We start from the raw sequence: 13,087 nt of genomic DNA, 5'->3' as shown, positions 1-13,087 counted from the left end.
CACCCCCACCTAAGGGATATTTGTAAATACTTTGTGTTATCATGTGAGATATGCTGTGAGTTTAACCCAAAGGCAGCACTGAAAGCAGGTCTCGGTAGTTTTCCCACCCCGGCGGCACCATGGAAAGAAATTTGCATAGACTTTACGGATATGGGAGTACAACATCGGGTGGAGGGGAAGAGGTACCTGTTAGTGTGTGTAGACACATTCTCCCGGTGGGTAGAGGCCATTCCTACCAAGACTGAGAAGGCAACCGAAGTGATTAAATGGCTAATCAGAGAACTAATCCCCAGATTCGGGCTAGTTGAAGCAATCCGGTCCGATAATGGTTCCCATTTCTCTAATGAAGCCCTCCAGGAGGTAGAAAAGCATTTCGGTATAATACACCGATTCGGGGCTGTGTACCACCCCGCATCGCAGGGGCTGGTAGAAAGGGCAAACCGCACTATCAAGGAAGGGTTGGCAAAGGTCTGCAAAGCTACCAGTTTGACTTGGCCGGAAGCCCTTCCCATAGTCCTCTTCACCATGAGATCCAGCACCTCTGCGACTCTCAATGTGAGTCCTCATGAGGTGCTTACTGGTAGGAAGATGCCGTGCCCGTTTCAGACCGCGCCCAGTACTACTCCACCATTGGTGCTGGCACACTCCGAATTGAGTGATTACGTAAAAGGCATGACCAACGCTGTAATGGCAATATCTCAACAGGTGATCGAGATACTGACCAAGGACGACAGAGAAGTGGAAACCAGCCCAGTGGAAGTTGGGGACTGGGTGATGAGAAAAGTGAACAAATTCAATTGGTCTGACCCACGCTGGCTAGGTACGTTCAAGGTAGCAGAAGTAACTACCCATTGTGTTAAGGTCTGGCTTAGGGAGGAGCGTCTCAGTAATTGGCTGCACAAGACACATATTTGTAAGTCAAGAGACCCCACCGAGCGGGATCTTAACGCAGTACGGAGGGACCTGGCCGAAGTAACCAGTGATTAGAGACAAAAATGCCCGGGTCCAAATACACCAAATTGAAGGGTGAGAGGGCACTCGCCAGGTTGGGATGTCCAGCTACCAAGAGTAAGAGGGCACTTGCCAGGTTAGGATGCTCAGCTACCGAGATGATATTCATTATTGCCGCAATGACCGCCTTGGTTATTGCTCCCTTCGTATGGGGGGTAGATAGATATTGTAGAAACACACAAGCAGGAAATACAACTGCGATCCCCTCTGATACAGGCCCATCATTGGATTTACGGTATGCTGTAGCATTCCCGCTCGACATCCCAAACCCAAAATCTGATCCTAAATGTGTACCAATCCTTGAACACATCTCTGGTAATGTTAGCTCTATATGTGTGCCAAGGGTTGAGCACAGCCGGGAGAAACGAGACACGTCCATTAGAGGGTTACGACTGCATGGTCAATTTCTTGACGTTTCTGAGCGATACGCGCCCGGGGGCCCTTATCCATCTAGGTTTATTGCTGTGTCAAAGTTATCCCATGAGAGAGGGGAGTCGGAAGAAATTAGGAGGATGACACGCCCCCCCGCTAGGTTTAGATTCAATGCCGGAGCTACGGCAAGCTACAGATTTGACGCATGTGAGATCCTGACGTGTAACGATAACCCTGTTACATACCAACAGCTGATGAACGAGATGTTCTTATTATGCTTGAGTTACTACGGCCAGCCGGTCCACACTAATTCTTGCTGGGATAGTTACAAGAGGGCCACCACACCTCCCAGGAAGGGACCGCGACCCATAGACGCCACCATTAGAAGGTCCAGGGGTAGAGACTTGATACAGAGACTGATATTCACCAAACTACCTAGACCTGGGAACTGTACCAATGCTAACTGCAATCCTCTGGATTTAACCCTTGTAGACCCCGGTGAAGACGACTGGGGGTCGTTTTGGCTTACCTCTTACTCCAGTGGATCTCCGAGCGCTCTGTTCCACCTAATAATCACTGAGAACCTCCTTGAAGTACCTCCCTTGTCCACACCACCCAGGCCTGTAATTCGAAACATAGACAACTCCCTGGTTGGTGGACCTGCAAAAGGGGACTCTGACACAATTGAGAGGGCATTTGCAAGGGAAACTGGATTCTTCCAGAAGAATTATTGGATTGACTTCACTGAAAATGCGGCGGCTGCAACCAGAAGGGAATGTGTAATATGTGCAGGACCGAGACCGGCGTTACTAACGATACCCTCTATGTTTTCAATTAATGAGACCTGGTGCATGACTGAACTCATGATGACTGATAACCCCAGTAAAAGGTGTAGATACCTGGACTGGGCTTACCCACTCTCGCCCGAAAACATAAAGCCCCCCTTGTTCAATCCAATACGGGGTGATCATGTGTGCTATAGGCGCGATCACATCCGACCAAATGATGAGAAGAGGATGGGTGCTATAGACAAGACGTGGTGCAATATCACCATAGATGTTACCTGTTGGGAAAATGTGACTTGACTAACGAAATCACGTGCTGACATCTATTGGTATTGTGGAGGGACAAAGTTGAGGAACACGCTCGATAGGGCATAGACAGGGTCATGTACTTTGATCTCACTGGTTGCCCCGGTAACAATAACCTCTATTTCCGTAGCTGACATAGAACGAGCTGCTACTATACGTGTCAGGCATCCCCTGCATTTCTTCCGCAGGAGAGCGGCAAGCTTTGATTTGTATGCAGATAATCCTACTTACGTGGATGCAATAGGAGTCCCAAGGGGGGTACCGAACGAGTTTAAACTGGTGGACGAGATTGCTTCAGGGTTCGAGTCGATCTTCATCTGGATCACCCCTAACAAGAATGTTGACCGAATCAATTATATTAATTTCAATCTACAGAGACTAGGGAACATGACTCGTGATGCAATTGAGGGACTGTCTGAGTCTATCAGCCACTTCGTTGATGACCTACCAAAATAGGATCGCTATAGATATGATCTTGGCCGAGAAAGGGGGCGTGTGCTCGCTATTTGGGGAACAATGCTGTACTTTTCTCCCCAACAACACAGCTAGTGATGGGTCTGTAACCAGAGCCCTGAAGGGGCTTAGGACCCTGTCTGCAAGTATGGCGACTGATTCTGGAGTGACAAATGTCCTTAGTGAATGGTTGAGCAAACATTTTGGTCAGTGGAAGGGGTTGATAGCGTCAGTAATGGTAACCCTCATAACGACTGTGGCACTGTTTGTCCTATGTGGATGCTGTTGTATTCCATGCATCAGGAAACTCTGTGAGAAAGTGATTGAGATGGCTGTTGACACAAAATTCGCCCAAGTACCAGAGTACCAGATGATTGTGAATGGAGGGGATGCTGGGTGTGTAGGTGATGGAGAGGGTGGTATGAATGGTATAGGCGAGTTGGGGGCCCTGTGGGGGGATGGCGAGGATGCCCACGAGGCGACTGCAGGGTCCGTGCTCGAGGCACCGGCCTGCGAGGAGCCCTTGGAGGATGCACCGGACGGCTCTCCTCCTCGAGCCCGTCTCTTTCCTGTCCAGCTGGGGTCCCCCGTGTCTGAGCCACCGGACTCTGCTGACATGATGGAGGCATCCGAGGATGAGGATGTGGGGGAACCAACTGCATGTTTCTATGATGTCGTGGTAGGGTTGTGAGAATGGGGACAAGATATTGTTGCTTGTTTTTCCTTTTTTCTGTCAACCGCCCGGATACTGTATACTCGTTAGAATATTGTATACTCATTGGAATATTGTATACTCATTGGAATATTGTATACTCATTAGAATATTGTATACTCGAAAGGCTACTGTATGCTCAATAGATTAGATCTGCGTTAGGAATGCACTGATGTGGGACAATGTGTGTTTTGTTTTGATTTGGTTTATGTGAATTTTTGTCTGATTTTCTAATGATCCTTCGGCATAGAGATTGCATCCATTGAAAATCATTGCATTTTTTATGTGTTTCTGATGTGGTCCTCTCTTTCATTTGTGAGTTGGGTGATGATGTGCACGGAGCGTGACGCAGATGAGCCAGTGATTGCAGTCTGAAAGTTGAGTGGTTCTTTTGCACATTTTGTATATGTTCAATCAATTGATGGGTTTCTCATACAGGGTGTTATTCTGCTGAGTAAGCTGTGGTGTTCTGTGTGCTTTGTTTCTTGTGACGTACCTGGGTACGTGGGTTGGTCATTACCATTATTACTGTATTTATGACACCTTCTGAACATCAGGTTAGTATATTTAATGTGTTGTTTTGTATATGATGTGTGTGTGTGTGAACATGAGAGCTAATGCTGTCTCTTCTCTCCCTGTCAGGTGCTGCCCATCCCTACTGAAGAGTGCTGATTGCCTAATGAATGACAGCTGATGGCAATCGACCTCGAGAGGGATGGGTAGCCAAATACCTGACAGCACACACACGTCTCGGCGCCTCATTCTCAGTCAATTGCTCAGTCTTTGAGTCGAGTGAGGTTGCCATTGTACTTACATGTTTGTGGGAGATATATATATTGTTGGCCACCTTGGATTCATCCTGCACTGTGAGCGGCATGGGTAGAGTGGTGTTTCTATGTTTAAGAAGGTGAGCTTGTACGTTTAAGTATATGTATGTAGATCTTGTTGGCCTTCCTAGATTTCATCCTAAGCCGTGAGCTGTACGGTTAGAGCGGTGGTTCATCCCACACTCCAGAGATAGGAGGTGGATTGGTGTTCATCCTAAACTGGAGCGGCATGGTTAGAGTGGTGTTTCTTTGTTTGTCCAGACTGGTTTAGTAATATACTTCCCTTGTTTGTTCTTCCCTTATACCTCTCCCTGTTTGTTAATTGTTTGTGGGTTGTTCTTTCCCTTTGTGGCCGATCTAACCATCAGTGGAGGTTTAAATTCCTACCCGGCATAATAAATATCATTTACTAATTTTGGAACAACGTCTTGTGTTTGTTATTTCCTACCTGCCCGGGACCATTTTGAAAACATTTACTGAGAGAGGCTGTTTCTGTTCATGTACAGCCTGCTCCAGATACTCTTTGGTGCGGTCGTTTGACCTTCGTACATGACATGGGGGCTCGTTAGTTTGCACAATTGTATGGTTCCTTGTTGTTATGTGACATGTGGACTTGTCGATTGGAGCGTGTCAGGTAGGTGGCGTTTTGTTCATTTGGTAAGTTATATTATTATATGTCAATTTTTTCCGTGCTGCACACTTGACTGTTGTAAACCATTGTTGTAAGTTATGCTCTTAACCATTCTATTTTTTTCCACATAGGTAAAGGGTGGATCACCTGCTTTGGTTAGGGGGTGGGGGGCACGCGTCGTCTATTCCGGTGGAGTGCGCAATTATAACCAATGCGTTGTGTACTTTTTTTAATTGAACGACAGACACTTGCTCCACGGTCTTGGGTGGTTTATTCTGGTAACACACAAAAGATCCTGGTTAGACAGGTTATGTGGTCGGCTCATCAGACCCCTCGAACACCGTTCACATGGGCTGCTTCCTCATGTAATGGTCAATATAATAACATGAAATAATAAACAATGTACAATCAAATGACAATATTTTGTACCTGGTAACACACAAAAGATCCTGGTTAGACAGGTTATGTGGTCGGCTCATCAGACCCCTCGAACACCGTTCACTACAGAAGAATTGGGAATAATTAGCCTATTAACATGTGGGCTAGTTATATACATTTTCGACACCATCTCACTTAATTATTATTTTAACACATTTACCATAGGGTCGCTACCTTCTACAATTTATTGTCAACATGCCTACATTAATACTTCCAACTAGTAGTGAGAGTTAAACATTTAGGAACATTATGTTCATTCTGGTGTACTGTCTGTGAACCTACCATGGGCTGCTTCCTCATGTAATGGTGCCACGCTAACGTGAACACTTGGGTTGAAGCCCACAAGGAAACGCCCACCAACCAATAAGAATCCCTAGAACCATTAAGTGCCATGCTATTGGGTTTTAGTTACCTTGACAAGTGGAATCACAATAAACTCTGTTACATTCCCCCCTGCTGAATTCCACTTGCCCACACACTCCCAACAGAAAAGGAAAGAAAACAAAAAAATGATCCAAACCAGGCACAAAACATTACAGCATAATACAAATTACATTAAAAGAAAATCACATCTTATATAAAAAAGAAAAAAAAATTCCAAGTCTAATTTGAGAATGCAGACCCTGCAATAAAACAGTCACACGTAGTCCAGTCAAAAGACTATTCTTCACAAGAATTAGAAAAGCAATTGGTCGGCCAAACCCCTCACTCCTCATAGGCGAAACATGCCTGTTACATGTTAAATATACACTATGACTGTTAACAGCTCAAATTAAACCCAAAACGTCCAGAGACCGGATCCCTCCCCAGAACCCAGCCCCCCATCAACACCATGTGAGACTCTCTCACAAAAGGCACGGTCAAAAAAAAATTCTCATCTCTTTCCTCTGACTAGAATAAAGATGATAACAAATAAAACAGAAATACCCTGAACCCCAACTGGGTGAAAAATTCAAACTATCTCATATTTATGATCCATCATCTCAATTAACCGTGACACAGGCTTAAATAACCTGCCTGCTCTCGACCTAACATGACTCAATGACCTTCCAACTACAACTGAAATGGCAGTATTGTGTTGTGTGGTGATAGGTGCATCTTTGTCATTCATGTCAGACATGGAAGTACATGTGCGGTCAGTATGAGACCTGTTATCATCAGACAGTCCCTCATCTACATGTGCACTCTCAGGCTCAATTGAATCTTGAGGTACCAGTGCCCCAAGGATATTGCCAAGTAGAGCAGGGTAGTCAGGCTGTGATGATCCCAGAGCCGGATCAAGTAGAGCAGGGTAGTCAGGCTGTGATGATCCCAGAGCTGGATCAAGTAGAGCAGGGTAGTCAGGCTGTGATGACCCCAGAGCCGGATCAAGTAGAGCAGGGTAGTCATGCTGTGATGACCCCAGAGCTGGATCAAGACTTGGAGGGTCCTGGGCACCATCATCCTCCTGGCCCATGACACTAGTCCCCTCTGCAGGCAATTCTGACACCCAGACACTGGTTCTGTACTCAGCAGAAACCGATGAAGCTCCATCCTCATCTTCATGGTTACGCCGCTCACTGAGATCTTCAGACTCAGACATGTCAGACATGTCCATCTCCTCCTCAGAAGCAGCATCCGAGATCGGGAGGAAGTTGACTGGTGTTATCAGATTCCTATGCACTGTTTTCACTTGGCCAGTGGAGCCATGCTGAATCTTGAAAGTGTGACTGTCAACATTCATCCCAACAACATGGTAGATGGTGTTCTCCCACCGATCAGCAAGCTTTCGTTTACCACGCTCTCCCTTGTTGGCCAACAATACCCGGTCACCAACTTCGACAGGTGCTCCCCGAACTTTTCGGTTGTATATGTCACCATGCCTCCTCAACTGCTTGACTGCCGTGGCTTGAGCTATTCCCATAGCTTCCTTCAGATCCTTCCGCAAGAGCTGGATGTACTTATCATAGTTCACAACCTCAGGGTTGTCCAGAACCGTACTGAAGACCATGTCAACAGGCAGTCTCGGTATTCTGCCAAACATTAGCAAGAATGGTGCATATCCGGTGGTCTCATGGATAGTGCAATTGTAGGCGAATGTGAGAGACTTGAGTGCCTGCGGCCATCTGTGCTTTGCCTTTGGAGGCAGAGCCCTTATCATGTTTCCCAGAGTCCTATTCATCCTCTCACATGATCCATTGCCCATTGGATGATAAGGTGTGGTGTGGGACTTTTGAACACCAGCAACATTCAAGAGCTCAGCGATCAAAGCACTCTCAAAATTGGCTCCCCTATCGGAGTGAATGCGTCTCGGAAAACCATACACGCAGAAATAGTTATGCCACAACTGATGAGCCACAGCCTTAGCAGTTTGATTTGGGCACAAAAAGGCGTGTGCCATCTTGGTGAAGTGGTCTGTAGCGACAAGCACATCCAAGGACTTGTTTGCCGAATCCTCAGCACACCAGAAGTCTATGCTCACAAGTTCAAGGGGCTCAGTCGTTATGATGTTCTCCAATGGTGCTCTGGCTTCAGGCTCAGGAGTCTTGCTCATCACGCATCGCCGACAGCACCTCACATACTCCCTCACATCTTTCTCCAGGCCTTGCCAGTAGAACCGCTGTCTGGTAAGGTACAAAGTCCGCTGTTGGCCCTGGTGACCAGCCTCATCATGGACACCTTTCAACACCATGGCTTGCAGCGAAGCGGGGACCACATACAGATACATCTTCTTCTTTGTAACTGTGTTCCTTGACAGGTGATACAGCACACCCCTCCTCATTGTTAGCTTATCCCAGCCCCTGAGTGACCGAAGGACATCGACAGACTCCTGAGCACGCTCTCTTCTTGAAGGTCTTCGTCCTCTCTCAACAAAGGAAATCACTTTGTTTAACACATGGTCATCTTTTTGCTTATTCATGAGTTGATCATGTGACAGCACCTCTCCCCCAATCTCTTCTGATGGCATAACTATCTGAGGAAGCTGTGGCAGCAGCAGCGCATGGGGCCCCATATCACTGTTTTGCAGCTTGTGTGACTCAAAAACAGCTGCTACTTCCTGTCTCGAAAGGGCACCAGGTTGGGAAACAGTCACACACTGGCATTCCACCGCAGGCTCAACATCGGAGGTCACGTCGAATGGGTGATTAGACCAACGGAACACATCCTGAACCTGTTCTGTGCGCACAGCGTCAGCTTCACCCAGCAATGCCTTGTACGCAACCCTCGTCAGACGATGAAGTGCACTAGGCCGGATGAAAGGCTCTCTGCTCAGGGCATCTGCAACAATATTTTTGGGACCAGGGATGTATTTGATGTCAAACTGGTATGGGGCTAGCTTAGCAACCCATCTCTGTTCACACGCATCCAGTTTTGCCTTGGACAAGATGTACGTTAACGGGTTGTTGTCAGTCCATACTGTGAACTGGTGTCCCCTCAACCAATGGTGGAACTTGTCACAGACTGCCCATTTCATAGCAAAAAATTCCAGTCTATGCGCAGGATACTTCGACTGTGCATAGGTGAGCGACTTGCTTGCGAAAGCAATTGGTCTTGCTGTTATCCCACCCGCAGGCACCTGTGACAAAACTGCACCAAGGCCATTACTGGAGGCATCCACTGAGAGCAGGAAAGATTCACTGAAATCAGGATGGGCCAAAACGACCCGGTCCAGTAAGGCCTGCTTCAGCTGATGGAAAGCATCCCGGCACTCATCTGTCCAATCTTCCGCAGTCATTGTCCGTCGAGGAGGCCGGCGTTTCTTCCCTTTCCAACGAGGAGCCTTGTTCCCAGTCGTAAGTCCAAACAGCGGTTTGGCTATGGCGGAACAGCCCTCAATGAATTGCTGGTAGTATACCACCATTCCCAGAAATGACCGGATCTTCCGCTGTGATGGAATCTCTGTATCTTCTTCCATGAGGTCAGCTTCTGTCAGCGCAGTGATGGCTTTTACCTTGTCAGAGTCCGTAGCGATGCCATCAGAACTAACGACATGTCCCAGGAACCTCACAGAGCTCTGCAAGAAATGACATTTCTTCGGAGCCAATTTAAGGTTGTGAGCCTTAAGTCGTTCGAAGACCATTTCCAGGCGCTCCAAGGCCAGGTCTTCTGTAGGCGCGAACACCAGGACATCATCCAGATAGCACAGTAGACTGAGGAAGTTCTGATCCCCAAAGATGTTAAGCATCATCCGCATGAAGGTGGCAGGGCTGTTGCACAGACCCTGTGGCATGCGGTTGTATTCGTATAGTCCGAATGGCGATGTAAAGGCTGTATACTTCCGGTCATCCTCGTGCATCTCAACATTGTAGTAGCCGGAGGTGAGGTCCATGGTGGAGAAGTAGGCATTGCCACCCAATGCTGCTAGAGCATCAGCCTGGTGTGGAAGTGGATGGGCGTCTTTGATGGTGCGTGCGTTAATCCATCGGAAGTCATTACAGAGTCTCAGGTCTCCCGACTTCTTCCAAACAATGACCAAAGGTGAAGCAAACTCACTATTTGACTTCCTTATGATCTCTTGTTCTTCCATCTCACTCAACGCCAGCCTGAGCTTCTCATACTGATTAGGTGGAACTCGTCTGTATGGCAATCGAAAGGGTTTCTCATCACTGAGTCGAATCCGGTGAAGACAGCCTGTAGCCCTTCCACAGTCTAACTTATGCCTGGAAAATATAGACTGGTACTGAGCTATCAGATGCACAAGTTTTTCTTTACCCGAAGAGGACACATCACAGGAATCAAGATCTATGTCAGACAACCCTAAACCATGTAAGACTGAATCAGGACTGCCATCACATCCACCAGGTTCCTCTTCTCTGTCACATCTGTCCGATAAGGTGGATGTATCATCAGTCAGACTCGATTCATCACGGTGGTTATCATCTGCCCTCTGCACCTGTTGCTGCAAAAGGGGTGGTGAATCGTCATCCCCCTCAGAGCAGTCAAAATCCTCCAAGGCCATGCATGGATAAACATCAGCAAGCTTGGCATTTCGTCTGAGGGTCACTGATCTACCAGAGGGATTTATCACCTTCATTGGCAGCCATCCATCATTCCTCAGCAGGGCCACCGTCTTCCCAATCAGGACTGATCCCGGTCTTGACTTCACACAGCTGGGCTCCAGAATGACAGCACTACCAGCTGAGATGTTGTTCACACTCTGTAACCTGCCCCATACCAAATGTTCACTGAAGGGCTCTAGAGTCACGGCTCTTTTTATTTTCACGGTCCCCACTTTGTCAGGGATGTCATTTCCTGTCCACATCTCCACATTGGCCATCAAACTCAATAACTTGTGGTGTTCAGCTTCACCGTGTTCAGATGTGGGCCCCTTGTTCCACAAGTCCCCTGATATCTTTAGCTGACGAATCAAGTACTTTAGGAGGTTACTGCCAGCGATGAGGTCATCTCCCTGATTTTCAACCACGAATGTTGGGACAGTCACACGACAGCCAAACACCTCCATCTCCAGCTCACACACTCCTAAGGGTGTAGTCTTTGATCCACCGCATCCCACAAGAATCGCGTCTGTTAGGCTCAATGCAGGGCTTTTCAACACTCCTTCCTGTAAGAGTTGTGGCAAAATCTTTGCACTCAACGAACAAGCCATCGACCCACTGTCGAGCATGGCCCTCACCTCAACTTTGCCGCCAAGCAATACTTTTGCATGAAACAGATCGTCATAAGGGGAAAGCTTCTGTGTATTCTGCATTACAACTTCAGTCACTGTTCTCATTTCACTACACACACTCTTGTAAATGGACTCTAAATCATCATCTCTCATTACTGGGGTTTCGATAGAAGGCCCAACACCCACCCCCCCCAAATGCTGGCCCTCTAGTTTCCCTGTTGCCAAGAGGTGGGTTCTGAAGACACCACACCAGATGGTTGCAACGCTGTAGACTTGGGGCATTCCGCACGGCCATGGCCAGATGCATAGCAGAGAAAGCAGAGGTGATTGGCCATACAATGGGAATGTGTGGTATGCCCAACATCCCTGCACACCTCACAGGCCACCGGGGGCCTGCCTCTGTTATTTTGGCCTCTTGGATACTGACTGTCTGTCCTACCCTGAAACTGGCGCTGCTGAGGCCTTTGCTCAAGAACACGCTCCAGCATACCGATGATACGCTCCAATTGGTCCGTGGGCCCCTGGGAAGCCTGAATTGTAGGCATTGGAGCAGGCTCAATAGTAGGCTTAACGACAGGTGATGTGGGATGACCAGCTGCACCAACTTCCTGTCGCAGCGTAGTGATGGCAGGGGTTACCTTTGGCCAGGAGGATTGTCTCGGATTCCTTCTGTGTTCAACCAGCCTCTCATGGACATCTGCAGCTGTCCACTGTGGTAAAGGCTTGCACTTGAATATGAGAGACAGTTCAGGGTCAGGGCAATGTCTAATAAACATGGCTGTGAGCTCACGAGATGGATCGTCAATTGTCTTACTCTGTCTCTTTAGACAGTCCTCGGTCACGTCCATAGCCCTGTTTAGTCTGAGCCAATAATCAAAAGGTTGCTCACCAGAGAATGGGATGGTGGAATAAAAGTCAGCTAATGGCATGGTGGAGAAAGCAGTGTCACTAAAGTGCTGTTTTAGCATATCAAAAATAGGACCTGGGCCACTAGACAGATCAAAAGAGGGGTTACTGCGTATGCTTACTCTCACCACCTCTCGTGCCCTCCCCATGAGCCTACTCATGACCTCCTCAGCCTGCTCTGCCACTGAGATACCCCTTTTTCGCAAGTATATCCTGACTACTGACTCCCATTCATACACTGTGCATGTGTCAGAGCCATCCCCTCTAAAGCACACTGGCTCCCTAATCTCAGACTTCACCACCATGTTTACCAGGGAAGGGACCATCCCGCCTGAGTTGAATGTGCTTGCTGCAACATTGTAGCCCATCCCACTGCTCCCCTTTGACTCTAGGCATGCAGCAATACTCTCCGCTATGGAGATCCCAATCTGCTTCGCTATGCCTGCTACCATCTCCACTGAAGGATCTCCAATATTTGTGTCAGGTACTTCCGATCTAACTGCACTCAGTTGTGGCAAACCAGAGTAACTGCCATTGGCATCTGATAACTCTCCAAGATTAGGCATAGGTGTAGATGTGAGAGGTGAATGCTGAAAACTGGTGCTAGGCCTCCCAACTAATGGAATCGGAGTGTACCTCATTGCCCCCCTCCCAAATCCAGAGTATTCACCACCCTCCATCTGTAGAAGTATCCAGTATACTATAAAAAAAATAGAAATAAAAATAAAAATCCTAATAATCAGACTTTACCAGTACTCTTGTCCACCAAATAGTCAACCTATCTTGAATGACACCATACTAGTATCAATGAAACAAAATAAAAAGAAAATCAGAAAGCTGATCACACTATCAGTAAAAGAAAACACAGAATGTTATGTAAAATCACCTATAATACCACAAAGAAAACCTCTTATATTTTAGAAACCTGTGTAAAAGTGTATTAGGAATCACCAAAAACCACAGTAAGATACAGATAACTAGAGTAGTTGAATAAAAAAAATCTGAAATCCCTGCTCCACTCAAATCAGAACACAATGT

This window comes from Notolepis coatsorum, assembly GCF_963971535.1.
Source record: "Notolepis coatsorum genome assembly, chromosome: 6".
Classification (NCBI taxonomy): Eukaryota; Metazoa; Chordata; class Actinopteri; order Aulopiformes; family Paralepididae; genus Notolepis; species Notolepis coatsorum.
Note: the sequence above shows the minus strand (reverse complement) of the source record.